The 27859-nt window shown below is 42.2% G+C and overlaps 24 non-coding genes across 24 annotated transcripts; all 24 read right to left on the bottom strand.

Moving 5' to 3' along the window:
• Positions 1-358: 358 nt before the first annotated feature.
• trnan-guu (transfer RNA asparagine (anticodon GUU)) lies at positions 359-432 on the bottom strand. The gene has a single exon. It is a non-coding gene; the product is annotated as a tRNA-Asn (tRNA).
• A 1017-nt stretch (positions 433-1449) lies between these two features.
• Positions 1450-1523, bottom strand: trnat-ugu (transfer RNA threonine (anticodon UGU)). Its single transcript has one exon. It is a non-coding gene; the product is annotated as a tRNA-Thr (tRNA).
• A 1844-nt stretch (positions 1524-3367) lies between these two features.
• Positions 3368-3441, bottom strand: trnan-guu (transfer RNA asparagine (anticodon GUU)). Its single transcript has one exon. It is a non-coding gene; the product is annotated as a tRNA-Asn (tRNA).
• A 378-nt stretch (positions 3442-3819) lies between these two features.
• trnat-agu (transfer RNA threonine (anticodon AGU)) lies at positions 3820-3893 on the bottom strand. Its single transcript has one exon. It is a non-coding gene; the product is annotated as a tRNA-Thr (tRNA).
• Positions 3894-5586: 1693 nt separating this feature from the next.
• Positions 5587-5660, bottom strand: trnan-guu (transfer RNA asparagine (anticodon GUU)). Its single transcript has one exon. It is a non-coding gene; the product is annotated as a tRNA-Asn (tRNA).
• A 378-nt stretch (positions 5661-6038) lies between these two features.
• trnat-agu (transfer RNA threonine (anticodon AGU)) lies at positions 6039-6112 on the bottom strand. Its single transcript has one exon. It is a non-coding gene; the product is annotated as a tRNA-Thr (tRNA).
• Positions 6113-6678: 566 nt separating this feature from the next.
• On the bottom strand, positions 6679-6752 carry trnat-agu (transfer RNA threonine (anticodon AGU)). The gene has a single exon. It is a non-coding gene; the product is annotated as a tRNA-Thr (tRNA).
• A 268-nt stretch (positions 6753-7020) lies between these two features.
• trnan-guu (transfer RNA asparagine (anticodon GUU)) lies at positions 7021-7094 on the bottom strand. Its single transcript has one exon. It is a non-coding gene; the product is annotated as a tRNA-Asn (tRNA).
• A 378-nt stretch (positions 7095-7472) lies between these two features.
• trnat-agu (transfer RNA threonine (anticodon AGU)) lies at positions 7473-7546 on the bottom strand. Its single transcript has one exon. It is a non-coding gene; the product is annotated as a tRNA-Thr (tRNA).
• A 596-nt stretch (positions 7547-8142) lies between these two features.
• On the bottom strand, positions 8143-8216 carry trnan-guu (transfer RNA asparagine (anticodon GUU)). The gene has a single exon. It is a non-coding gene; the product is annotated as a tRNA-Asn (tRNA).
• A 385-nt stretch (positions 8217-8601) lies between these two features.
• trnat-agu (transfer RNA threonine (anticodon AGU)) lies at positions 8602-8675 on the bottom strand. The gene has a single exon. It is a non-coding gene; the product is annotated as a tRNA-Thr (tRNA).
• Positions 8676-9872: 1197 nt separating this feature from the next.
• On the bottom strand, positions 9873-9946 carry trnat-agu (transfer RNA threonine (anticodon AGU)). The gene has a single exon. It is a non-coding gene; the product is annotated as a tRNA-Thr (tRNA).
• Positions 9947-11010: 1064 nt separating this feature from the next.
• Positions 11011-11084, bottom strand: trnan-guu (transfer RNA asparagine (anticodon GUU)). The gene has a single exon. It is a non-coding gene; the product is annotated as a tRNA-Asn (tRNA).
• A 378-nt stretch (positions 11085-11462) lies between these two features.
• trnat-agu (transfer RNA threonine (anticodon AGU)) lies at positions 11463-11536 on the bottom strand. The gene has a single exon. It is a non-coding gene; the product is annotated as a tRNA-Thr (tRNA).
• A 583-nt stretch (positions 11537-12119) lies between these two features.
• trnat-ugu (transfer RNA threonine (anticodon UGU)) lies at positions 12120-12193 on the bottom strand. The gene has a single exon. It is a non-coding gene; the product is annotated as a tRNA-Thr (tRNA).
• A 1392-nt stretch (positions 12194-13585) lies between these two features.
• On the bottom strand, positions 13586-13659 carry trnan-guu (transfer RNA asparagine (anticodon GUU)). The gene has a single exon. It is a non-coding gene; the product is annotated as a tRNA-Asn (tRNA).
• A 713-nt stretch (positions 13660-14372) lies between these two features.
• Positions 14373-14446, bottom strand: trnat-agu (transfer RNA threonine (anticodon AGU)). The gene has a single exon. It is a non-coding gene; the product is annotated as a tRNA-Thr (tRNA).
• Positions 14447-15510: 1064 nt separating this feature from the next.
• Positions 15511-15584, bottom strand: trnan-guu (transfer RNA asparagine (anticodon GUU)). Its single transcript has one exon. It is a non-coding gene; the product is annotated as a tRNA-Asn (tRNA).
• A 378-nt stretch (positions 15585-15962) lies between these two features.
• trnat-agu (transfer RNA threonine (anticodon AGU)) lies at positions 15963-16036 on the bottom strand. Its single transcript has one exon. It is a non-coding gene; the product is annotated as a tRNA-Thr (tRNA).
• A 1720-nt stretch (positions 16037-17756) lies between these two features.
• Positions 17757-17830, bottom strand: trnan-guu (transfer RNA asparagine (anticodon GUU)). The gene has a single exon. It is a non-coding gene; the product is annotated as a tRNA-Asn (tRNA).
• A 7792-nt stretch (positions 17831-25622) lies between these two features.
• trnat-agu (transfer RNA threonine (anticodon AGU)) lies at positions 25623-25696 on the bottom strand. Its single transcript has one exon. It is a non-coding gene; the product is annotated as a tRNA-Thr (tRNA).
• Positions 25697-25951: 255 nt separating this feature from the next.
• trnat-ugu (transfer RNA threonine (anticodon UGU)) lies at positions 25952-26025 on the bottom strand. Its single transcript has one exon. It is a non-coding gene; the product is annotated as a tRNA-Thr (tRNA).
• Positions 26026-26293: 268 nt separating this feature from the next.
• On the bottom strand, positions 26294-26367 carry trnan-guu (transfer RNA asparagine (anticodon GUU)). The gene has a single exon. It is a non-coding gene; the product is annotated as a tRNA-Asn (tRNA).
• A 703-nt stretch (positions 26368-27070) lies between these two features.
• trnat-agu (transfer RNA threonine (anticodon AGU)) lies at positions 27071-27144 on the bottom strand. Its single transcript has one exon. It is a non-coding gene; the product is annotated as a tRNA-Thr (tRNA).
• Between the last annotated feature and the right edge of the window lie 715 nt (positions 27145-27859).

Raw genomic sequence — 27859 nt, 5'->3', positions numbered from 1 at the left:
CTCACAACGGGACAGCAGGCACTGCTGGGAGTTGAACCCAGGATCTCTTGTTTACTAGACAGGCACTTTGACCAGCTAAGCCACAGCGCCCTTTGCGTCTGAATCCCTTACCAATCTTTCACTGACATGGCTAAAACTAATGCTGGGTAACAAAAAGTTACCTGCTTAATTCCACAGTTGTAATCTCAATTTGAGAAAACCCACCGTTGGTTTATGGGTGCTCTCCAGCTCAGTGTTTGACTGACTGACACACCATAGCCCAGCAAATTCTAGTATACAGTTCAAATGCTACGTGTAATTGCAAAACACAAGACCTTGAAACATTTATCAAGCACAGAACACAGGATTTAACAGGAAACGTCCCTGGGTGGATTTGAACCACCAGCCTCTCGGTTAACAGCCGAGCAAGCTGACCGATTGCGCCACAGCGACACTTTTTGGCTAGAAATGTAATTAAATATGGAAATTACAACAATTTGCTAAACAATAAAACATAGATTCACTTTTGAATTCCTAGAAGCTACAAAATGTGAGTCTTAGCAGATCTATTAAATGTCGAATAATGAACCAAATAAATACCTTAGAGTAGTTGGGTGTCAGGGGTGGAGAACTTGCAGGTTGCCAGTAATTTTAGGAGTAAGTTGGGTGTAACCTTGCATCGGTCTCAATTCGATTGCAAATTATTCCCTCGGGTCTCACAGTAAGTGTCCTGAAACAAAGAGGCTTTCTTGACAATGCTGAAAACAGTTTCTTCAAAGAACCAAGACTATCCTCGCATACTTGCTCAGTGTTGTGAAAGACCTCACAATGGCAGAGCAGGGAGTTGAACCCAGGATCTCCTGTTTACTAGACAGGCACTTTGACCAGCTAAGCCACAGCGCCCTTAGAGTAGTTGGGTGTCAGGGGTGGAGAACTTGCAGGTTGCCAATAATTTTAGGAGTAAGTTGGGTGTAACCTTGCATCGGTCTCAAGTCGATTGCAAATTATTCCCTCGGGTCTCACAGTAAGTGTCCTGAAACAAAGAGGTTTTCTTGACCATGCTGACAACAGTTGCTTCAAAGAACAAAGCCTATCCTCACATATTTGTTCAGTGTTCTGAAAGAACTCACAACGGCACAGGAGGCACTGCTGGGAGTTGAACCCAGGATCTCCTGTTTACTAGACAGGTACTTTGACCAGCTAAGCCACAGGGCCCTTTGCGTCTGAATTCCTTACCAATCTTACACTGACATGGCTAAAGCTAATGCTGGGTAACAAAAAGTTACTTGCTTAATTCCACAGTTGTAATCTCAATTTGAGAAAAACCCACCGTTGGTTTATGGGTGCTCTCCAGCTCAGTATTTGACAGAAAGAGGCTTTCTTGACAATGCTGAAAACAGTTGATTCAAATAACCATGCCTATCCGTGCATATTCATTCAGTGTTCTGAAAGAACTCATAATGGAACAGCAGGCACTGCTGGGAGTTGAACCCAGGATCTCCTGTTTACAAGACAGGCACTTTGACCAGCTAAGCCACAGCACCCTTTGCATCTGAACCCCTTACCAATCTTCCACTGACCTGGGTAAAACTAATGCTGGGTAACAACAATTTCCTTGCTTAATTCCACAGTTGTAATCTCAATTTGAGAAAACCCACCGTTGGTTTATGGGTGGTCTCCAGCTCAGTGTTTGACTGACTGACACACCATAGCCCAGCAAATTCTAGTATACAGTTCAAATGCTGCGTGTAATTGCAAACCACAAGACCTTGAAACATTAATCAAGCTCAGAACACAGGATTTAATGGGAAACACCCTTGAGTGGATTTGTACCACCAGCCTCCCAGTTAACAGCCGAGCGCGCTGACCGATTGCACCACAGAGACACTTTTGGCTGGAAATTTAATTAAATATGGAAATTACAACAATTTGCTAAACAATAAAACATAGATTCACTTTTGAATTCCTAAAAGCTACCAAATGTGAGTCTCAGCAGATCTATTAAATGTCGAATAATGACCAAATAAATACCTTAGAGTAGTTGGGTGTAAGGGCTGGAGAACTTGCAGGTTGCCAATTTTAGGAGTAAGTTGGGTGTAACCTTGCATCAGTCTCAAGTCGATTGCAAATTGTTCCCTCGGGTCTCAGAGTAAGTGTCCTGACACAAAGAGGCTTTCTTGACCATGCTGAAAACAGTTGCTTCAAAGACCCAAGCCTATTCTGGCAAATTTGTTCAGTGTTCTGAAAGAACTCACAACAGAACAGCAGGAACTGCTGGGAGTTGAACCCAGGATCTCCTGTTTACTAGACAGGCACTTTGACTAGCTAAGCCACAGCGCCCTTTGTGTCTGAATCCCTTACCAATCTTTCACTGACATGGCTAAAGCTAATGCTGGTTAACAAAAAGTTACTTGCTTAATTCCACAGTTGTAATCTCAATTTGAGAAAACCCACCGTTGGTTTATGGGTGCTCTCCAGCTCAGTTTTGACTGAGTGACACACCATAGCCCAGCAAATTCTAGTATACAGTTCAAATGCTGCATATAATTGCAAAACACAAGACCTTGAAACATTTATCAACCTCAGAACACAGGATTTAGCAGGAAACGTCCCTGGGTGGATTTGAACCACCAGCCTCTCGGTTAACAGCCGATTGCGCCACAGAGACACTCTTTGGCTGGAAATGTAATTAAATATGGAAATTACAACAATTTGCTAAACAATAAAACTCACTTTTAAATTCCTAGAAGCTACCAAATGTGAGTCTCAGCAGATCTAGTAAATGTCGAATAATGACTAAATAAATAACTTAGAGTAGTTGGGTGTCAGGGCTGGAGAACTTGCAGGTTGCCAATAATTTTAGGAGTAAGTTGGGTGTAACCTCACATCGGTCTCAAGTCGATTGCAAATTGTTCCCTCGGGTCTCAGAGTAAGTGTCCTGACACAAAGAGGCTTTCTTGACAATGCTGAAAACAGATGCTTCAAATAACCAAGCCTATCCTCGCATATTTGTTCAGTGTTCTGAAAGAACTCACAACGGCACAGCAGGCACTGCTGGGAGTTGAACCCAGTATCTTCTGTTTACTAGACAGGCACTTTGACCAGCTAAGCCACAGCGCCCTTTGCGTCTGAATCCCTTACCAATCTTACACTGACATGGCTAAAGCTAATGCTGGGTAACAAAAAGTTACTTGCTTAATTCCACAGTTGTAATCTCAATTTGAGAAAACCCACCGTTGGTTTATGGGTGCTCTCCAGCTCAGCGTTTGACTGAGTGACACACCATAGCCCAGCAAATTCTAGTATACAGTTCAAATGCTGCATATAATTGCAAAACACAAGACCTTGAAACATTTATCAAGCTCAGAACACAGGATTTAGCAGGAAACGTCCCTGGGTGGATTTGAACCACCAGCCTCTCGGTTAACAGCCGACCGCGCTGACCGATTGCGCCACAGAGACACTCTTTGGCTGGAAATGTAATTAAATATGGAAATTACAACAATTTGCTAAACAATAAAACTCACTTTTGAATTCCTAGAAGCTACCAAATGTGAGTCTCAGCAGATCTAGTAAATGTCGAATAATGACTAAATAAATAACTTAGAGTAGTTGGGTGTCAGGGCTGGAGAACTTGCAGGTTGCCAATAATTTTAGGAGTAAGTTGGGTGTAACCTCACATCGGTCTCAAGTCGATTGCAAATTGTTCCCTCGGGTCTCAGAGTAAGTGTCCTGACACAAAGAGGCTTTCTTTACCATGCTGAAAACAGTTGCTTCAAAGAACCAAGCCTATCCTCGCATATTTGTTCAGTGTTCTGACAGAACTCACAACGGGACAGGAGGCACTGCTGGGAGTTGAACCCAGGATCTCCTGTTTACTAGACAGGTACTTTGACCAGCTAAGCCACAGCGCCCTTTGCGTCTGAATCCCTTACCAATCTTACACTGACATGGCTAAAGCTAATGCTGGGTAACAAAAAGTTACTTGCTTAATTCCACAGTTGTAATCTCATTTGAGAAAACCCACCGTTGGTTTATGGGTGCTCTCCAGCTCAGTGTTTGACACAAAGAGGCTTTCTTGACAATGCTGAAAACAGTTTCTTCAAAGAACCAAGCCTATCCTCGCATACTTGCTCAGTGTTGTGAAAGACCTCACAAGGGCAGAGCAGGGAGTTGAACCCAGGATCTCCTGTTTACTAGACAGGCACTTTGACCAGCTAAGCCACAGCGCCCTTAAAGTAGTTGGGTGTCAGGGGTGGAGAACTTGCAGGTTGCCAATAATTTTAGGAGTAAGTTGGGTGTAACCTTGCATCGGTCTCAAGTCGATTGCAAATTATTCCCTCGGGTCTCAGAGTAAGTGTCCTGACACAAAGAGGCTTTCTTGACCATGCTGAAAACAGTTGCTTCAAATAACCAAGCCTATCCTCGCATATTTGTTCAGTGTTCTGAAAGAACTCACAACAGGACAGCAGGCACTGCTGGAAGTTGAACCCAGGATCTCCTGTTTACTAGACAGGCACTTTGACCAGCTAAGCCACAGCGCCCTTTGCGTCTGAATCCCTTACCAATCTTACACTGACATGGCTAAAGCTAATGCTGCGTAACAAAAAGTTACTTGCTTAATTCCACAGTTGTAATCTCAATTTGAGAAAACCCACCGTTGGTTTATGGGTGCTCTCCAGCTCAGCGTTTGACTGAGTGACACACCATAGCCCAGCAAATTCTAGTATACAGTTCAAATGCTGCGTGTAATTGCAAAACACAAGACCTTGAAACATTAATCAAGCTCAGAACACAGGATTTAATGGGAAACGCCCTTGAGTGGATTTGTACCACCAGCCTCCCAGTTAACAGCCGAGCGCGCTGACCGATTGCACCACAGAGACACTTTTGGCTGGAAATTTAATTAAATATGGAAATTACAACAATTTGCTAAACAATAAAACATAGATTCACTTTTGAATTCCTAAAAGCTACCAAATGTGAGTCTCAGCAGATCTATTAGATGTCGAATAATGACCAAATAAATACCTTAGAGTAGTTGGGTGTAAGGGCTGGAGAACTTGCAGGTTGCCAATTTTAGGAGTAAGTTGGGTGTAACCTTGCATCAGTCTCAAGTCGATTGCAAATTGTTCCCTCGGGTCTCAGAGTAAGTGTCCTGACACAAAGAGGCTTTCTTGACCATGCTGAAAACAGTTGCTTCAAAGACCCAAGCCTATTCTGGCAAATTTGTTCAGTGTTCTGAAAGAACTCACAACAGAACAGCAGGAACTGCTGGGAGTTGAACCCAGGATCTCCTATTTACTAGACAGGCACTTTGACTAGCTAAGCCACAGCGCCCTTTGTGTCTGAATCCCTTACCAATCTTTCACTGACATGGCTAAAGCTAATGCTGGGTAACAAAAAGTTACTTGCTTAATTCCACAGTTGTAATCTCAATTTGAGAAAACCCACCGTTGGTTTATGGGTGCTCTCCAGCTCAGTTTTGACTGAGTGACACACCATAGCCCAGCAAATTCTAGTATACAGTTCAAATGCTGCATATAATTGCAAAACACAAGACCTTGAAACATTTATCAAGCTCAGAACACAGGATTTAACAGGAAACATCCCTGGGTGGATTTGAACCACCAGCCTCTCGGTTAACAGCCGAGCGCGGTGACCGATTGCGCCACAGAGACACTCTTTGGCTGGAAATGTAATTAAATATGGAAATTACAACAATTTGCTAAACAATAAAACTCACTTTTGAATTCCTAGAAGCTACCAAATGTGAGTCTCAGCCGATCTAGTAAATGTCGAATAATGACTAAATAAATAACTTAGAGTAGTTGGGTGTCTGGGCTGGAGAACTTGCAGGTTGCCAATAATTTTAGGAGTAAGTTGGGTGTAACCTCACATCGGTCTCAAGTCGATTGCAAATTGTTCCCTCGGGTCTCAGAGTAAGTGTCCTGACACAAAGAGGCTTTCTTGACCATGCTGAAAACAGTTGCTTCAAAGAACCAAGCCTATCCTCGCATATTTGTTCAGTGTTGTGAAAGAACTCACAACGGCACAGGAGGCACTGCTGGGAGTTGAACCCAGGATCTCCTGTTTACTAGACAGGTACTTTGACCAGCTAAGCCACAGCGCCCTTTGCGTCTGAATCCCTTACCAATCTTACACTGACATGGCTAAAGCTAATGCTGGGTAACAAAAAGTTACTTGCTTAATTCCACAGTTGTAATCTCAATTTGAGAAAACCCACCATTGGTTTATGGGTGCTCTCCAGCTCAGTGTTTGACACAAAGAGGCTTTCTTGACAATGCTGAAAACAGATGCTTCAAATAACCAAGCCTATCCTCGCATATTTGTTCAGTGTTCTGAAAGAACTCACAACGGCACAGCAGGCACTGCTGGGAGTTGAACCCAGTATCTTCTGTTTACTAGACAGGCACTTTGACCAGCTAAGCCACAGCGCCCTTAAAGTAGTTGGGTGTCAGGGGTGGAGAACTTGCAGGTTGCCAATAATTTTAGGAGTAAGTTGGGTGTAACCTTGCATCGGTCTCAAGTAGATTGCAAATTATTCCCTCGGGTCTCAGAGTAAGTGTCCTGACAAAAAGAGGCTTTCTTGACCATGCTGAAAACAGTTGCTTCAAATAACCAAGCCTATCCTCGCATATTTGTTCAGTTTTCTGAAAGAACTCACAACGGGACAGCAGGCACTGCTGGGAGTTGAACCCAGGATCTCCTGTTTACTAGACAGGCACTTTGACCAGCTAAGCCACAGCGCCCTTTGCGTCGGAATCCCTTACCAATCTTACACTGACATGGCTAAAGCTAATGCTGCGTAACAAAAAGTTACTTGCTTAATTCCACAGTTGTAATCTCAATTTGAGAAAACCCACCGTTGGTTTATGGGTGCTCTCCAGCTCAGTATTTGACTGAGTGACACACCATAGCCCAGCAAATTCTAGTATACAGTTCAAATGCTGCATATAATTGCAAAACACAAGACCTTGAAACATTTATCAAGCTCAGAACACAGGATTTAACAGGAAACGTCGCTGGGTGGATTTGAACCACCAGCCTCTCGGTTAACAGCCGAGCGCGCTGACCGATTGCGCCACAGAGACACTCTTTGGCTGGAAATGTAATTAAATATGGAAATTACAACAATTTGCTAAACAATAAAACTCACTTTTGAATTCCTAGAAGCTACCAAATGTGAGTCTCAGCAGATCTAGTAAATGTCGAATAATGACTAAATAAATAACTTAGAGTAGTTGGGTGTCAGGGCTGGAGAACTTGCAGGTTGCCAATAATTTTAGGAGTAAGTTGGGTGTAACCTCACATCGGTCTCAAGTCGATTGCAAATTGTTCCCTCGGGTCTCAGAGTAAGTGTCCTGACACAAAGAGGCTTTCTTGACCATGCTGAAAACAGTTGCTTCAAAGAACCAAGCCTATCCTGGCATATTTGTTCAGTGTTCTGAAAGAACTCACAACAGCACAGGAGGCACTGCTGGGAGTTGAACCCAGGATCTCCTGTTTACTAGACAGGTACTTTGACCAGCTAAGCCACAGCGCCCTTTGCGTCTGAATCCCTTACCAATCTTACACTGACATGGCTAAAGCTAATGCTGGGTAACAAAAAGTTACTTGCTTAATTCCACAGTTGTAATCTCAATTTGAGAAAACCCACCATTGGTTTATGGGTGCTCTCCAGCTCAGTGTTTGACACAAAGAGGCTTTCTTGACAATGCTGAAAACAGATGCTTCAAATAACCAAGCCTATCCTCGCATATTTGTTCAGTGTTCTGAAAGAACTCACAACGGCACAGCAGGCACTGCTGGGAGTTGAACCCAGTATCTTCTGTTTACTAGACAGGCACTTTGACCAGCTAAGCCACAGCGCCCTTTGCGTCTGAATCCCTTACCAATCTTACACTGACATGGCTAAAGCTAATGCTGCGTAACAAAAAGTTACTTGCTTAATTCCACAGTTGTAATCTCAATTTGAGAAAACCCACCGTTGGTTTATGGGTGCTCTCCAGCTCAGCGTTTGACTGAGTGACACACCATAGCCCAGCAAATTCTAGTATACAGTTCAAATGCTGCGTGTAATTGCATAACACAAGACCTTGAAACATTTATCAAGCACAGAACACAGGATTTAACGGGAAACGTCCCTGGGTGGATTTGAACCACCAGCCTCTCGGTTAACAGCCGAGCACGCTGACCGATTGCGCCACAGAGACACTTTTTGGCTGGAAATGTAATTAAATATGGAAATTACAACAATTTGCTAAACAATAAAACATAGATTCACTTTTGAATTCCTAGAAGCTACCAAATGTGAGTCTCAGCAGATCTAGTAAATGTCGAATAATGAACCAAATATATACCTTAGAGTAGTTGGGTGTCAGGGCTGGAGAACTTGCAGGTTGCCAATAATTTTAGGAGTAAGTTGGGTGTAACCTCACATCGGTCTCAAGTCGATTGCAAATTGTTCCCTCGGGTCTCAGAGTAAGTGTCCTGACACAAAGAGGCTTTCTTGACCATGCTGAAAACAGTTGCTTCAAAGAACCAAGCCTATCCTCGCATATTTGTTCAGTGTTCTGAAAGAACTCACAACGGCACAGGAGGCACTGCTGGGAGTTGAACCCAGGATCTCCTGTTTACTAGACAGGTACTTTGACCAGCTAAGCCACAGCGCCCTTTGTGTCTGAATCCCTTACCAATCTTACACTGACATGGCTAAAGCTAATGCTGGGTAACAAAAAGTTACTTGCTTAATTCCACAGTTGTAATCTCAATTTGAGAAAACCCACCATTGGTTTATGGGTGCTCTCCAGCTCAGTGTTTGACACAAAGAGGCTTTCTTGACAATGCTGAAAACAGATGCTTCAAATAACCAAGCCTATCCTCGCATATTTGTTCAGTGTTCTGAAAGAACTCACAACGGCACAGCAGGCACTGCTGGGAGTTGAACCCAGTATCTTCTGTTTACTAGACAGGCACTTTGACCAGCTAAGCCACAGCGCCCTTAAAGTAGTTGGGTGTCAGGGGTGGAGAACTTGCAGGTTGCCAATAATTTTAGGAGTAAGTTCGGTGTAACCTTGCATCGGTCTCAAGTCGATTGCAAATTATTCCCTCGGGTCTCACAGTAAGTGTCCTGAAACAAAGAGGCTTTCTTGACAATGCTGAAAACAGTTTCTTCAAAGAACCAAGCCTATCCTCGCATACTTGCTCAGTGTTGTGAAAGACCTCACAATGGCAGAGCAGGGAGTTGAACCCAGGATCTCCTGTTTACTAGACAGGCACTTTGACCAGCTAAGCCACAGCGCCCTTAAAGTAGTTGGGTGTCAGGGGTGGAGAACTTGCAGGTTGCCAATAATTTTAGGAGTAAGTTGGGTGTAACCTTGCATCGGTCTCAAGTCGATTGCAAATTATTCCCTCGGGTCTCAGAGTAAGTGTCCTGACACAAAGAGGCTTTCTTGACCATGCTGAAAACAGTTGCTTCAAAGAACCAAGCCTATCCTCACATATTTGTTCAGTGTTCTGAAAGAACTCACAACGGCACAGCTGGCACTGCTGGGAGTTGAACCCAGGATCTCCTGTTTACTAGACAGGTACTTTGACCAGCTAAGCCAAAGCGCCCTTTGGGTCTGAATCCCTTACCAATCTTACACTGACATGGCTAAAGCTAATGCTGGGTAACAAAAAGTTACTTGCTTAATTCCACAGTTGTAATCTCAATTTGAGAAAACCCACCATTGGTTTATGGGTGGTCTCCAGCTCAGTGTTTGACACAAAGAGGCTTTCTTGACAATGCTGAAAAAAGTTGCTTCAAATAACCAAGCCTATCCTCGCATATTTGTTCAGTGTTCTGAAAGAACTCACAACGGGACAGCAGGCACTGCTGGGAGTTGAACCCAGGATCTCCTGTTTACTAGACAGGCACTTTGACCAGCTAAGCCACAGCGCCCTTTGCGTCTGAATCCCTTACCAATCTTACACTGACATGGCTAAAGCTAATGCTGCGTAACAAAAAGTTACTTGCTTAATTCCACAGTTGTAATCTCAATTTGAGAAAACCCACCGTTGGTTTATGGGTTCTCTCCAGCTCAGCGTTTGACTGAGTGACACACCATAGCCCAGCAAATTCTAGTATACAGTTCAAATGCTGCGTGTAATTGCAAAACACAAGACCTTGAAACATTAACCAAGCTCAGAACACAGGATTTAATGGGAAACGCCCTTGAGTGGATTTGTACCACCAGCCTCCCAGTTAACAGCCGAGCGCGCTGACCGATTGCACCACAGAGACACTTTTGGCTGGAAATTTAATTAAATATGGAAATTACAACAATTTGCTAAACAATAAAACATAGATTCACTTTTGAATTCCTAAAAGCTACCAAATGTGAGTCTCAGCAGATCTATTAAATGTCGAATAATGACCAAATAAATACCTTAGAGTAGTTGGGTGTAAGGGCTGGAGAACTTGCAGGTTGCCAATTTTAGGAGTAAGTTGGGTGTAACCTTGCATCAGTCTCAAGTCGATTGCAAATTGTTCCCTCGGGTCTCAGAGTAAGTGTCCTGACACAAAGAGGCTTTCTTGACCATGCTGAAAACAGTTGCTTCAAAGACCCAAGCCTATTCTGGCAAATTTGTTCAGTGTTCTGAAAGAACTCACAACAGAACAGCAGGAACTGCTGGGAGTTGAACCCAGGATCTCCTGTTTACTAGACAGGCACTTTGACTAGCTAAGCCACAGCGCCCTTTGTGTCTGAATCCCTTACCAATCTTTCACTGACATGGCTAAAGCTAATGCTGGGTAACAAAAAGTTACTTGCTTAATTCCACAGTTGTAATCTCAATTTGAGAAAACCCACCGTTGGTTTATGGGTGCTCTCCAGCTCAGTATTTGACTGAGTGACACACCATAGCCCAGCAAATTCTAGTATACAGTTCAAATGCTGCACATAATTGCAAAACACAAGACCTTGAAACATTTATCAAGCTCAGAACACAGGATTTAACAGGAAACGTCCCTGGGTGGATTTGAACCACCAGCCTCTCGGTTAACAGCCGAGCGCGCTGACCGATTGCGCCACAGAGACACTCTTTGGCTGGAAATGTAATTAAATATGGAAATTACAACAATTTGCTAAACAATAAAACTCACTTTTGAATTCCTAGAAGCTACCAAATGTGAGTCTCAGCAGATCTAGTAAATGTCGAATAATGACTAAATAAATAACTTAGAGTAGTTGGGTGTCAGGGCTGGAGAACTTGCAGGTTGCCAATAATTTTAGGAGTAAGTTGGGTGTAAACTCACATCGGTCTCAAGTCTCTTGCAAATTGTTCCCTCGGGTCTCAGAGTAAGTGTCCTGACACAAAGAGGCTTTCTTGACCATGCTGAAAACAGTTGCTTCAAAGAACCAAGCCTATCCTCGCATTTTTGTTCAGTGTTCTGAAAGAACTCACAACGGCACAGGAGGCACTGCTGGGAGTTGAACCCAGGATCTCCTGTTTACTAGACAGGTACTTTGACCAGCTAAGCCACAGCGCCCTTTGCGTCTGAATCCCTTACCAATCTTACACTAACATGGCTAAAGCTAATGCTGGGTAACAAAAAGTTACTTGCTTAATTCCACAGTTGTAATCTCAATTTGAGAAAACCCACCATTGGTTTATGGGTGCTCTCCAGCTCAGTGTTTGACACAAAGAGGCTTTCTTGACAATGCTGAAAACAGATGCTTCAAATAACCAAGCCTATCCTCGCATATTTGTTCAGTGTTCTGAAAGAACTCACAACGGCACAGCAGGCACTGCTGGGAGTTGAACCCAGTATCTTCTGTTTACTAGACAGGCACTTTGACCAGCTAAGCCACAGCGCCCTTTGCGTCTGAATCCCTTACCAATCTTACACTGACATGGCTAAAGCTAATGCTGCGTAACAAAAAGTTACTTGCTTAATTCCACAGTTGTAATCTCAATTTGAGAAAAACCCACCGTTGGTTTATGGGTGCTCTCCAGCTCAGTATTTGACAGAAAGAGGCTTTCTTGACAATGCTGAAAACAGTTGCTTCAAATAACCATGCCTATCCGTGCATATTCATTCAGTGTTCTGAAAGAACTCATAATGGAACAGCAGGCACTGCTGGGAGTTGAACCCAGGATCTCCTGTTTACAAGACAGGCACTTTGACCAGCTAAGCCACAGCACCCTTTGCATCTGAACCCCTTACCGATCTTCCACTGACCTGGGTAAAACTAATGCTGGGTAACAACAATTTCCTTGCTTAATTCCACAGTTGTAATCTCAATTTGAGAAAACCCACCGTTGGTTTATGGGTGGTCTCCAGCTCAGTGTTTGACTGACTGACACACCATAGCCCAGCAAATTCTAGTATACAGTTCAAATGCTGCGTGTAATTGCAAAACACAAGACCTTGAAACATTAATCAAGCTCAGAACACAGGATTTAATGGGAAACGCCCTTGAGTGGATTTGTACCACCAGCCTCCCAGTTAACAGCCGAGCGCGCTGACCGATTGCACCACAGAGACACTTTTGGCTGGAAATTTAATTAAATATGGAAATTACAACAATTTGCTAAACAATAAAACATAGATTCACTTTTGAATTCCTAAAAGCTACCAAATGTGAGTCTCAGCAGATCTATTAAATGTCGAATAATGACCAAATAAATACCTTAGAGTAGTTGGGTGTAAGGGCTGGAGAACTTGCAGGTTGCCAATTTTAGGAGTAAGTTGGGTGTAACCTTGCATCAGTCTCAAGTCGATTGCAAATTGTTCCCTCGGGTCTCAGAGTAAGTGTCCTGACACAAAGAGGCTTTCTTGACCATGCTGAAAACAGTTGCTTCAAAGACCCAAGCCTATTCTGGCAAATTTGTTCAGTGTTCTGAAAGAACTCACATCAGAACAGCAGGAACTGCTGGGAGTTGAACCCAGGATCTCCTGTTTACTAGACAGGCACTTTGACTAGCTAAGCCACAGCGCCCTTTGTGTCTGAATCCCTTACCAATCTTACACTGACATGGCTAAAGCTAATGCTGGGTAACAAAAAGTTACTTGCTTAATTCCACAGTTGTAATCTCAATTTGAGAAAACCCACCATTGGTTTATGGGTGCTCTCCAGCTCAGTGTTTGACACAAAGAGGCTTTCTTGACAATGCTGAAAACAGATGCTTCAAATAACCAAGCCTATCCTCGCATATTTGTTCAGTGTTCTGAAAGAACTCACAACGGCACAGCAGGCACTGCTGGGAGTTGAACCCAGTATCTTCTGTTTACTAGACAGGCACTTTGACCAGCTAAGCCACAGCGCCCTTTGCGTCTGAATCACTTACCAATCTTACACTGACATGGCTAAAGCTAATGCTGCGTAACAAAAAGTTACTTGCTTAATTCCACAGTTGTAATCTCAATTTGAGAAAACCCACCGTTGGTTTATGGGTGCTCTCCAGCTCAGCGTTTGACTGAGTGACACACCATAGCCCAGCAAATTCTAGTATACAGTTCAAATGCTGCGTGTAATTGCAAAACACAAGACCTTGAAACATTTATCAAGCACAGAACACAGGATTTAACGGGAAACGTCCCTGGGTGGATTTGAACCACCAGCCTCTCGGTTAACAGCAGAGCGCGCTGACCGATTGCGCCACAGAGACACTTTTTGGCTGGAAATGTAATTAAATATGGAAATTACAACAATTTGCTAAACAATAAAACATAGATTCACTTTTGAATTCCTAGAAGCTACCAAATGTGAGTCTCAGCAGATCTATTAAATGTCGAATAATGAACCAAATAAATACCTTAGAGTAGTTGGGTGTCAGGGGTGGAGAACTTGCAGGTTGCCAATAATTTTAGGAGTAAGTTCGGTGTAACCTTGCATCGGTCTCAAGTCGATTGCAAATTATTCCCTCGGGTCTCACAGTAAGTGTCCTGAAACAAAGAGGCTTTCTTGACAATGCTGAAAACAGTTTCTTCAAAGAACCAAGCCTATCCTCGCATATTTGTTCAGTGTTCTGAAAGAACTCACAACGGGACAGCAGGCACTGCTGGGAGTTGAACCCAGGATCTCCTGTTTACTAGACAGGCACTTTGACCAGCTAAGCCAAAGCGCCCTTTGGGTCTGAATCCCTTACCAATCTTACACTGACATGGCTAAAGCTAATGCTGGGTAACAAAAAGTTACTTGCTTAATTCCACAGTTGTAATCTCAATTTGAGAAAACCCACCATTGGTTTATGGGTGGTCTCCAGCTCAGTGTTTGACACAAAGAGGCTTTCTAGACAATGCTGAAAAAAGTTGCTTCAAATAACCAAGCCTATCCTCGCATATTTGTTCAGTGTTCTGAAAGAACTCACAACGGGACAGCAGGCACTGCTGGGAGTTGAACCCAGGATCTCCTGTTTACTAGACAGGCACTTTGACCAGCTAAGCCACAGCGCCCTTTGCGTCTGAATCCCTTACCAATCTTACACTGACATGGCTAAAGCTAATGCTGCGTAACAAAAAGTTACTTGCTTAATTCCACAGTTGTAATCTCAATTTGAGAAAACCCACCGTTGGTTTATGGGTGCTCTCCAGCGCAGCGTTTGACTGAGTGACACACCATAGCCCAGCAAATTCTAGTATACAGTTCAAATGCTGCGTGTAATTGCAAAACACAAGACCTTGAAACATTAACCAAGCTCAGAACACAGGATTTAATGGGAAACGCCCTTGAGTGGATTTGTACCACCAGCCTCCCAGTTAACAGCCGAGCGCGCTGACCGATTGCACCACAGAGACACTTTTGGCTGGAAATTTAATTAAATATGGACATTACAACAATTTGCTAAACAATAAAACATAGATTCACTTTTGAATTCCTAAAAGCTACCAAATGTGAGTCTCAGCAGATCTATTAAATGTCGAATAATGACCAAATAAATACCTTAGAGTAGTTGGGTGTAAGGGCTGGAGAACTTGCAGGTTGCCAATTTTAGGAGTAAGTTGGGTGTAACCTTGCATCAGTCTCAGGTCGATTGCAAATTGTTCCCTCGGGTCTCAGAGTAAGTGTCCTGACACAAAGAGGCTTTCTTGACCATGCTGAAAACAGTTGCTTCAAAGACCCAAGCCTATTCTGGCAAATTTGTTCAGTGTTCTGAAAGAACTCACAACAGAACAGCAGGAACTGCTGGGAGTTGAACCCAGGATCTCCTGTTTACTAGACAGGAACTTTGACTAGCTAAGCCACAGCGCCCTTTGTGTCTGAATCCCTTACCAATCTTTCACTGACATGGCTAAAGCTAATGCTGGGTAACAAAAAGTTACTTGCTTAATTCCACAGTTGTAATCTCAATTTGAGAAAACCCACCGTTGGTTTATGGGTGCTCTCCAGCTCAGTATTTGACTGAGTGACACACCATAGCCCAGCAAATTCTAGTATACAGTTCAAATGCTGCATATAATTGCAAAACACAAGACCTTGAAACATTTATCAAGCTTAGAACATAGGATTTAACAGGAAACGTCCCTGGGTGGATTTGAACCACCAGCCTCTCGGTTAACAGCCGAGCGCGCTGACCGATTGCGCCACAGAGACACTATTTGGCTGGAAATGTAATGAAATATGGAAATTACAACAATTTGCTAAACAATAAAACTCACTTTTGAATTCCTAGAAGCTACCAAATGTGAGTCTCAGCAGATCTAGTAAATGTCGAATAATGACTGAATAAATAACTTAGAGTAGTTGGGTGTCAGGGCTGGAGAACTTGCAGGTTGCCAATAATTTTAGGAGTAAGTTGGGTGTAACCTCGCATCGGTCTCAAGTCGATTGCAAATTGTTCCCTCGGGTCTCAGAGTAAGTGTCCTGACACAAAGAGGCTTTCTTGACCATGCTGAAAAAAGTTGCTTCAAAGAACCAAGCCTATCCTCGCATATTTGTTCAGTGTTCTGAAAGAACTCATAACGGCACAGGAGGCACTGCTGGGAGTTGAACCCAGGATCTCCTGTTTACTAGACAGGTACTTTGACCAGCTAAGCCACAGCGCCCTTTGCGTCTGAATCCCTTACCAATCTTACACTGACATGGCTAAAGCTAATGCTGGGTAACAAAAAGTTACTTGCTTAATTCCACAGTTGTAATCTCAATTTGAGAAAACCCACCATTGGTTTATGGGTGCTCTCCAGCTCAGTGTTTGACACAAAGAGGCTTTCTTGACAATGCTGAAAACAGATGCTTCAAATAACCAAGCCTATCCTCGCATATTTGTTCAGTGTTCTGAAAGAACTCACAACGGCACAGCAGGCACTGCTGGGAGTTGAACCCAGTATCTTCTGTTTACTAGACAGGCACTTTGACCAGCTAAGCCACAGCGCCCTTTGCGTCTGAATCCCTTACCAATCTTACACTGACATGGCTAAAGCTAATGCTGCGTAACAAAAAGTTACTTGCTTAATTCCACAGTTGTAATCTCAATTTGAGAAAACCCACCATTGGTTTATGGGTGGTCTCCAGCTCAGTGTTTGACACAAAGAGGCTTTCTTGACAATGCTGAAAAAAGTTGCTTCAAATAACCAAGCCTATCCTCGCATATTTGTTCAGTGTTCTGAAAGAACTCACAACGGGACAGCAGGTACTGCTGGGAGTTGAACCCAGGATCTCCTGTTTACTAGACAGGCACTTTGACCAGCTAAGCCACAGCGCCCTTTGCGTCTGAATCCCTTACCAATCTTACACTGACATGGCTAAAGCTAATGCTGCGTAACAAAAAGTTACTTGCTTAATTCCACAGTTGTAAGCTCAATTTGAGAAAACCCACCGTTGGTTTATGGGTGCTCTCCAGCTCAGCGTTTGACTGAGTGACACACCATAGCCCAGCAAATTCTAGTATACAGTTCAAATGCTGCGTGTAATTGCAAAACACAAGACCTTGAAACATTAACCAAGCTCAGAACACAGGATTTAATGGGAAACGCCCTTGAGTGGATTTGTACCACTAGCCTCCCAGTTAACAGCCGAGCGCGTTGACCGATTGCACCACAGAGACACTTTTGGCTGGAAATTTAATTAAATATGGAAATTACAACAATTTGCTAAACAATAAAACATAGATTCACTTTTGAATTCCTAAAAGCTACCAAATGTGAGTCTCAGCAGATCTATTAAATGTCGAATAATGTCCAAATAAATACCTTAGAGTAGTTGGGTGTAAGGGCTGGAGAACTTGCAGGTTGCCAATTTTAGGAGTAAGTTGGGTGTAACCTTGCATCAGTCTCAAGTCGATTGCAAATTGTTCCCTCGGGTCTCAGAGTAAGTGTCCTGACACAAAGAGGCTTTCTTGACCATGCTGAAAACAGTTGCTTCAAAGACCCAAGCCTATTCTGGCAAATTTGTTCAGTGTTCTGAAAGAACTCACAACAGAACAGCAGGAACTGCTGGGAGTTGAACCCAGGATCTCCTGTTTACTAGACAGGCACTTTGACTAGCTAAGCCACAGCGCCCTTTGTGTCTGAATCCCTTACCAATCTTTCACTGACATGGCTAAAGCTAATGCTGGGTAACAAAAAGTTACTTGCTTAATTCCACAGTTGTAATCTCAATTTGAGAAAACCCACCGTTGGTTTATGGGTGCTCTCCAGCTCAGTATTTGACTGAGTGACACACCATAGCCCAGCAAATTCTAGTATACAGTTCAAATGCTGCATATAATTGCAAAACACAAGACCTTGAAACATTTATCAAGCTCAGAACACAGGATTTAACAGGAAACGTCCCTGGGTGGATTTGAACCACCAGCCTCTCGGTTAACAGCCGAGCGCGCTGACCGATTGCGCCACAGAGACACTCTTTGGCTGGAAATGTAATTAAATATGGAAATTACAACAATTTGCTAAACAATAAAACTCACTTTTGAATTCCTAGAAGCTACCAAATGTGAGTCTCAGCAGATCTATTAAATGTCGAATAATGAACCAAATAAATACCTTAGAGTAGTTGGGTGTCAGGGGTGGAGAACTTGCAGGTTGCCAATAATTTTAGGAGTAAGTTCGGTGTAACCTTTGAAGGTAAAGTAATTTCAAAATAAGAGGAAACTGTGTTTTACCATGCATAACTTTAATCAACAGTCAAATGTAATGGCAGAGGCATTCCTACAAGTGTCAGGAAATAACATAACAGATGTGTGTGAAGGCACAATTACAGGACTTGCAGAACAAGCCCAAAGTTAACCACAACAAGGGGGGCAGACGCTCCCTTTTGTCTCAAAAGGCGGGAAAACAACCCGGCTGTCCCACATACTGAGAGGGAGCCCCCGGAGATAAAGAGAGAAGACCCCGCCATCCTGCAGGGGAATTTAAACCAATCAGAGCAAGCTAAGAGTAACTGCAGGTATCACATAGCCAATCAATAGTCGATAGGAACATGTATTTGCATATTGTGTAGTATGAATCATTCTTGAGCAACTCGGGGTGTGTGCTTCTCCTGATAGACACAGGAGAGTACGAGGCTGTACTGAGAGGGACCTGAGACCCGAGTGCTGTATTAGATTTGCTTGTTAGGAATAAATCCACTCGTGTGTGAAAATGCCGGCTTCCTGACGCCTTTCTTTTCAGAACGAATACGCGTAATTGTTGGAAGAGTGTTTGGTGATAAGGTAAAACTTATATAACACTAAAACGGAGTCAGGTAATTATTGCGTAATATTTTAAGGTATGAATTATTCCCAACAATTCTATGGTGACCCTGACGTGATGAAAGAAAGGGAATAAAAAGGAAAACCGACGACCAAAAGTAAGGAAAAGGGTCCGGGACCCGATGTCCACACCAGGTGACGACCTGAGGCGCGAGGCAGCCAGACTTCTCATTTTCTCCTCTCGGTGATCACCACGAAATAGAGGTAAGCAGAATCCTTTTAAAATCTGCATTTTATTGTTTTATTGAGGAGAGGAGTGTTGAAGTATAAAAGAGTAAGGTGTAAAATCTGGGATTTACTTACTCCGTTAAATACGATTTAAAATCTGGGATTTGCGTATTCAACGTAATTGTGTGGACTAGTGCGTTATAAAATCTCTGGGAGTTACGTACTAATAACGAGGTATAAAATCTGGGATTTACTCGTTAATAGGTAGTGAGGTATAAAATCTGGGATTTACTCACTCCACCGTAAGGTTTAAAATCTGGGATTTACTTACGGCCGTTTCGATCTTCGTCGTGTCAAATAAATTATCGCAGGTGTTTGACTTTGTCCACCACCCTAAAATAAACGAATTTGTGCGTAAAACAGAGTGTCTGTTGTGACTGTGACTGAGAAAGGCAATACGCTCTGTTCAGTTGGTTGTCGGGACGCACATGAGTGGATTAAACAAATGGCGGGAAAGTCGAATGAGAGGGTTATCGGGTCGGAAGAAAGAGTGGAAAGAAGCAAGGTTTGGAGTGAAATTACGGATCATTACGCAAGGTTGGAATTACAGGTTTTGAGTGGCATTGATAAGCGGAAGATGAAGAAGGATAAAGAGAAGCATAGAAAGGCATTTATGAATGGAGAAAATGCTCAAGAAGGATTTGAGGAAGTGTAGCGAAGGAGCAACAGTGCAGAATGAAGAGGCAACCATGTTGAAAGAAGTGGAGAATGTGGGAACATTGAAGGCAAAAGGGAGGTGTAAGGAAAGAATAGAGGACGAGCTCAAAGTCCTCTCCGTGTGGGAAACTCAAAGAAAAAGAAGGTTCGAGCAAAGTGAACGAGAAGGCGAAGAGGAAGCAAGCATGAAGAGAGCAAGAAAAGTCTACTCTGGCAACGCTGAAAATCAAGCCAGAAGAGGAAATCACACGTTTGGCCCTTCGCACAGAGCAAAGAGGAGCTGAGAATGTAGGGCTTGGAAATTTTTGGGCGTGTGAGACGAACGTCGATAAGCGAGGGAATTGTTTGTGAATAGCTGACCGTTTATTGTGCAAAATCGGAAAAACCTAGAAGTTTTTAACACGAGGAGTGCGGCCCTTCGGTGGCCCCTATTTGCAACATGGGGTCCTCGACGGCATCCGCTGGGTTTTTGCCCAAATTATAAGGGAAGGTTGTAATTGCAGCTGGGAATATTCCAGCCTTTCCTTTGTACTATTTAGGATAGAAGTTTGAAATGGAATCTCAATAGAGATAAAATTAGACTATTGAGCTAAATTCAAAATAAGAACGCTCTTAAAAGAAAATGAGAGAATGGCTAAAAGAGAAAGAAAATAGTTAATGTTTTGAAAAAGGAAAAGATCAACTGTTGATAAATAGCTATTTGAAAACAAACTTAACAGATTTATTTTAAGCAAAGAGCTAGTATATTTGATAAAAAGAAAATTAGATTGTTAGAAAAGTTCTTCATTCAAGAATAGATATTGTTCATAATATTATTTGAAAGTAAATTCTGAATTCAGGTGAAAAATGACCAACTTGTAGATGTATCGAGCTAATAAGAAACAAATAATAATATTTACTCCAAGTAAGTAGAGTAATCTGATGTATTAATCTTTGAACTAGTTCTTAACATTCAAAGTAAGATGGAGAAAATTATTCGGCTAGATTTAAAAGAGTATTACGTTATAAAATTTACAATGAAGAAGGTGATTCAGAAATAGAGAAATGTCATTATTGGCAGATTTAAAGAGAAAAGGAATCACACATAATGACATAATGTATAGATTGACTAAATTAGATTTTGAAGTACATGGCAAAATACTATAAGAACGGTCAGAAAGACTTCCCATTAATTTTTGGGAACGATAATAGATATCAATACAAGTCTTATAGATAAAGATAGGTCCAAATGTTGGTTAAGCAAACTCCTGTTGAGGAAGGAGCAGCGGTTTGGTATATGTCACAAAATGAATAAATATTAATAGCTGATGAAAAATCAGTTTTAGCAGACGTTAGAGCAATTCTAAACCTTGCCGCTTTTTAAGAATGGCAGGAATAGTTTAAACTAGCGAAATAAGTTGTTACAAGGAGTGTATAAATAATGATCACAAATCAAAAGTTGGGATTAAAAAACCGTTCTAAAATTCACATGGAAGCAGATAATTCTACCAACCTGGAGTGAAATACAAATGGATGTTTTTTAGTGCACGAAAAAACATTCTTTGTTCTCCTCTGGACTGTTGAATTATCCTCCATTATAAATTATATGATGTCAATTGGAAAGGTATATTTATATTAACAGCGCTAGTTGAAATCATGATCAGAATTAATAAATTGAATTGAATGCTATAAGAGGTAGTGTTTTAAGTGTTAAAGAATAGCAGAGAAGCCATAGTGGAATAAAAGAAGAAAGTTAAAACATTTTGTGAAGTAAATTGATCCTAAAGAATCAGATTCTTACTGAAATAAAGTACTGTAGCAAGTACACCAAATGTTAAAATGCTTATTTCATCCACACTTTGTGAGACAGTGGAAGTGTCGAATGTAACCTGATGTCCATTTGATCACAGGAGCTGTCCCTTACAATGTGTGGAAGGAAAACAAGGTGTTATCTATAAACAGTATGGGGGAGCAAAATTGAGTTGAAAGGAAGGTAAACAGTAATAAAAGTTTATGACCACAGTTCATCTGGAAGGAAGCTGGATAATTGTAAAACTTTATGACAACTGGTATGTCTGTAAGAGGTAAGAGTAACATGAAACAATTTAGACTTGAATGGGTTTTGAATAAGAAAAGATCTAATTCTTTAAAAGAGTATTGTTGTCCCTAAATACTCTCCCATGTAAATGAAAAACTTTGCCTGGGTAAAAAAGTCAGATTTTGACTTATGTGGACAACACACTGTGATATGGAAAATTTAAATTTGAAATAGAAATTTAAATTGATTACAAAATTTACCCAAAAGATACCCTAGGCCTATTGAGATACTAAATTTGACTAAAAACAATTAATTGAATAGTATATAATTGAGTAGTGGAATCGTAATTTTTGGATCACGTGTTGATGAATCTTCAACAGTGACCCAACGGTGAAAAGACATTTTTGTCAGCTCTAAAGAAATTCCAAAACAAAGACAAATTCATTCCATTTTTGTAATCTTGAGTGGAACATTGCGCGATATAGTAATGCCACTGCAAAACTCAATTAACTGATTAAAATGGGAGCTGACAAAAAATTGATCATAAGCAAATATTGACATTTGCCAAGTGGAAATTATTATACTGGGAGAATTGTAACTCTGTAACTTTGGGTTGATTGCGGAACGTAAACTGTTTTTGATACGGTAATAGTAACGGTAACACAAGTTAAAACAATTACTGGATGTAATCAAACTACCGAATGCATTAGTCATTTGTAAATGTGAAGCCCAAATTAATGGCCTTGATAACATGTCAATCGGGAACAGGCTAGCAGATGAAGCAGCCAAGATGGCGGTTATAAATCAACGCAATACAGCTAAAATACACCTATTAGCTGAAACTGAACCGCAACGACTAATAGATAAAAAACTTAAAGACTATTAAAACATAGTATCGCAAACAGGAAAGCAAAAATGGGCAATGAAAGGTTTCTACCAAACTTATTGATCTTATGGGTAGCTGAATTGAGCCACATGATTGGCAAGTGTCTACAGGGGGGAGGACTGAGTTGGTTAATAATTAGTTAATAGACACTATGACAATTGTGGCCCAATGGCTGTAATTTAATTCATACTTGAAATTTTTTTAATTCAATTCATACTTGAGATGTTTGTTTTTTTTTTAATTCACCAACTGAACTATTTCATACATTGCACATGGATTACATTGAGTTAAATAGAGCATTGGGGAAAAGATATTGCTTGGTGATAATAGATATATTTTCTAGATTACTAAAGATTTTTCGTAACGCACATGAGGACGAAAAAACAGTTATTGCATGTACAGACCCCAGTCTGCCGGACTATTGGAAAAGACAAAAGGACAAATTAGTAACAGACTGATGCAGAAGGAAAGACTTTGCCACCTTTTAGACTTCCAGGTTTAACTCCAGGACCTGTTAAAGGTTCTGGCAGCATTCCAGCTCACATAAAGAAACAGTTTGATCTAAGACAAGTTCGAGACAACAATGATCTGCCAGAATGTTCCGATCCATAGACTCTCAAGGTGCGGGTCGGAGACTTGGTGTTCCTGAAAGTGCTGCAGTGTGCCAGGTGGGACAGTGAACGCTGGGACGGTCCTTAAGAGATGGTTGGCGTCAGCCCGACTGCAGTGAAAGTCTCCGGAGGCACTGGGTGAATTCGTCAGTCCCAGTACAAGCTTTTCCGGTTGCCAGAAGGACCTAGCGACGCCAGTCCACCAGGCCCTGATTCCTAATGTCCCGACCTCACCTAAAGTCATCAAGAGCGGCGGAAGGGTTTTCCGCTCTGCTGGCAGTCTGTCCGCTCCTACGAAAGACCACAGCCTGTCACTCCAGGGGGCCAAGTCTCCATCAAAGTAATCAGAAGAAGGCCCCTGGTCCAGCCGCGTTGGGAAGGCCCCTACAAGGGCTGTCCGAAATGGGAAAGCAACTACCAGCAGTCAACTAGACGCAGGTCTTCTCTTGCATAGCAGTGACGACAACGGGTGTTGTGGTTAAAGAATAGGTGTTCACGGCTCAGTGTTTTTACGCATCAGAGCAACGGGCACCTGACCACAACCCCGCTACGTTAGACAACAAGGTGTTCTTACGGCCCAGCGCCCGGCACCCTACTAGACCTCCTAGACGTCGTTGAGGATAACACTGCACCCGAAGAAAAGACAGACTGGTGCACCTACACACACCCAACATACACTAAAGGTTCTATTAGCGATGATGTAACTACTTGTGTGTAAATGCTAACAGATAAACTAATGGTTTATGAAGGATTAACCGAAACGCATTGTCAAGAGTTCTAGATAGTGCTATGTACATACATTTATAGGAAAATGAAGAAAGAAAGAAAAAAAAAAAAAGGGAAAAACAGCGTATAATGAGAGTTTGGTTTCCATTTTTTCCTTTGACTGTGTTTTAAATTTAATAAACGGGGGGAAATGTTAGGGAAATATTAGGAAGGAAAAGGGAATTGCATTTATTTTAGCTAGGGGTTTTATTAAATTGTAACCCATGAAGTTTGATGTTTTATATTGATTTACATGAGTAAGTTGTCCTGCTCTACACTTTTGCCTGGGGAAAAAGGTCACAAGTCACATACCAAAGTGGAAGGGGGGGTGATGAGCTGGCCACTCATGACCTCCCCTGGGGATAAAGTTTACAGAACAGATGTTGCTTCAAACAAATGGTGTTCCTTGAACCACTCAACCGCTCAAAGGGGAAAAAACACATGTGACTGAGAAGGACTTGGAAAAGGAGGATGACAACGTGGATGTGCCCCTTCGGGACATGGGTGTCTGAAGAAGACAATATGGATCTTTTCAATCAATATATCCTTTTGTTGTGGTGATTTACGATCAAATATTCATGCACTCATTAATCAATGTGGAAAATGTGATGATGACCTCAGTGGTCTGAGGTCATGAGAGGGAATGAAGGTAAAGTAATGTCAAAATAAGAGGAAACAGTGTTTTACCATGCATAACTTTAATCAACAGTCAAATGTAATGGCAGAGGCATTCCTACAAGTGTCAGGAAATAACATAACAGATGTGTGTGAAGGCACAATTACAGGACTTGCAGAACAAGCCCAAAGTTAACCACAACAAGGGGGGCAGACGCTCCCTTTTGTCTCAAAAGGCGGGAAAACAACCCGGCTGTCCCACATACTGAGAGGGAGCCCCCGGAGATAAAGAGAGAAGACCCCGCCATCCTGCAGGGGAATTTAAACCAATCAGAGCAAGCTAAGAGTAACTGCAGGTATCACATAGCCAATCAATAGTCGATAGGAACATGTATTTGCATATTGTGTAGTATGAATCATTCTTGAGCAACTCGGGGTGTGTGCTTCTCCTGATAGACACAGGAGAGTACGAGGCTGTACTGAGAGGGACCTGAGACCCGAGTGCTGTATTAGATTTGCTTGTTAGGAATAAATCCACTCGTGTGTGAAAATGCCGGCTTCCTGACGCCTTTCTTTTCAGAACGAATACGCGTAATTGTTGGAAGAGTGTTTGGTGATAAGGTAAAACTTATATAACACTAAAACGGAGTCAGGTAATTATTGCGTAATATTTTAAGGTATGAATTATTCCCAACACCTTGCATCGGTCTCAAGTCGATTGCAAATTATTCCCTCGGGTCTCACAGTAAGTGTCCTGAAACAAAGAGGCTTTCTTGACAATGCTGAAAACAGTTTCTTCAAAGAACCAAGCCTATCCTCGCATACTTGCTCAGTGTTGTGAAAGACCTCACAATGGCAGAGCAGGGAGTTGAACCCAGGATCTCCTGTTTACTAGACAGGCACTTTGACCAGCTAAGCCACAGCGCCCTTAAAGTAGTTGGGTGTCAGGGGTGGAGAACTTGCAGGTTGCCAATAATTTTAGGAGTAAGTTGGGTGTAACCTTGCATCGGTCTCAAGTCGATTGCAAATTATTCCCTCGGGTCTCACAGTAAGTGTCCTGAAACAAAGAGGTTTTCTTGACCATGCTGACAACAGTTGCTTCAAAGAACAAAGCCTATCCTCACATATTTGTTCAGTGTTCTGAAAGAACTCACAACGGCACAGGAGGCACTGCTGGGAGTTGAACCCAGGATCTCCTGTTTACTAGACAGGTACTTTGACCAGCTAAGCCACAGCGCCCTTTGCGTCTGAATCCCTTACCAATCTTACACTGACATGGCTAAAGCTAATGCTGGGTAACAAAAAGTTACTTGCTTAATTCCACAGTTGTAATCTCAATTTGAGAAAAACCCACCGTTGGTTTATGGGTGCTCTCCAGCTCAGTATTTGACAGAAAGAGGCTTTCTTGACAATGCTGAAAACAGTTGCTTCAAATAACCATGCCTATCCGTGCATATTTATTCAGTGCTCTGAAAGAACTCATAACGGAACAGCAGGCACTGCTGGGAGTTGAACCCAGGATCTCCTGTTTACAAGACAGGCACTTTGACCAGCTAAGCCACAGCACCCTTTGCATCTGAACCCCTTACCAATCTTCCACTGACCTGGGTAAAACTAATGCTGGGTAACAAGAATTTCCTTGCTTAATTCCACAGTTGTAATCTCAATTTGAGAAAACCCACAGTTGGTTTATGGGTGGTCTCCAGCTCAGTGTTTGACTGACTGACACACCATAGCCCAGCAAATTCTAGTATACAGTTTAAATGCTGCGTGTAATTGCAAAACACAAGACCTTGAAACATTAATCAAGCTCAGAAGACAGGATTTAATGGGAAACGTCCCTGGGTGGATTTGAACCACCAGCCTCTCGGTTAACAGCCAAGCGCGCTGACCGATTGCGCCACAGAGACACGTTTTGGCTCGAAATGAAATTAAATATGGAAATTACAACAATTTGCTAAACAATAAAACATAGATTCACTTTTGAATTCCTAGAAGCTTCCAAATGTGAGTCTCAGCAGATCTATTAAATGTCAAATAATGACTAAATAAATAACTTAGAGTAGTTGGGTGTCAGGGCTGGAGAACTTGCAGGTTGCCAATAATTTTAGGAGTAAGTTGGGTGTAACCTCACATCGGTCTCAAGTCGATTGCAAATTGTTCCCTCGGGTCTCACAGTAAGTGTCCTGACACAAAGAGGCTTTCTTGACCATGCTGAAAACAGTTGCTTCAAAGAACCAAGCCTATCCTCACATATTTGTTCAGTGTTCTGAAAGAACTCACAACGGCACAGCTGGCAGTTGAACCCAGGATCTCCTGTTTACTAGACAGGTACTTTGACCAGCTAAGCCAAAGCGCCCTTTGGGTCTGAATCCCTTACCAATCTTACACTGACATGGCTAAAGCTAATGCTGGGTAACAAAAAGTTACTTGCTTAATTCCACAGTTGTAATCTCAATTTGAGAAAACCCACCATTGGTTTATGGGTGGTCTCCAGCTCAGTGTTTGACACAAAGAGGCTTTCTAGACAATGCTGAAAAAAGTTGCTTCAAATAACCAAGCCTATCCTCGCATATTTGTTCAGTGTTCTGAAAGAACTCACAACGGGACAGCAGGCACTGCTGGGAGTTGAACCCAGGATCTCCTGTTTACTAGACAGGCACTTTGACCAGCTAAGCCACAGCGCCCGTTGCGTATGAATCCCTTACCAATCTTACACTGACATGGCTAAAGCTAATGCTGCGTAACAAAAAGTTACTTGCTTAATTCCACAGTTGTAATCTCAATTTGAGAAAACCCACCGTTGGTTTATGGGTGCTCTCCAGCGCAGCGTTTGACTGAGTGACACACCATAGCCCAGCAAATTCTAGTATACAGTTCAAATGCTGCGTGTAATTGCAAAACACAAGACCTTGAAACATTAACCAAGCTCAGAACACAGGATTTAATGGGAAACGCCCTTGAGTGGATTTGTACCACCAGCCTCCCAGTTAACAGCCGAGCGCGCTGACCGATTGCACCACAGAGACACTTTTGGCTGGAAATTTAATTAAATATGGAAATTACAACAATTTGCTAAACAATAAAACATAGATTCACTTTTGAATTCCTAAAAGCTACCAAATGTGAGTCTCAGCAGATCTATTAAATGTCGAATAATGACCAAATAAATACCTTAGAGTAGTTGGGTGTAAGGGCTGGAGAACTTGCAGGTTGCCAATTTTAGGAGTAAGTTGGGTGTAACCTTGCATCAGTCTCAAGTCGATTGCAAATTGTTCCCTCGTGTCTCAGAGTAAGTGTCCTGACACAAAGAGGCTTTCTTGACCATGCTGAAAACAGTTGCTTCAAAGACCCAAGCCTATTCTGGCAAATTTGTTCAGTGTTCTGAAAGAACTCACAACA

Source organism: Corythoichthys intestinalis, chromosome 11 (assembly GCF_030265065.1).
Source record: "Corythoichthys intestinalis isolate RoL2023-P3 chromosome 11, ASM3026506v1, whole genome shotgun sequence".
NCBI lineage: Eukaryota > Metazoa > Chordata > Actinopteri > Syngnathiformes > Syngnathidae > Corythoichthys > Corythoichthys intestinalis.
Note: the sequence above shows the minus strand (reverse complement) of the source record. Positions and strands in the feature narration are given on the sequence as shown.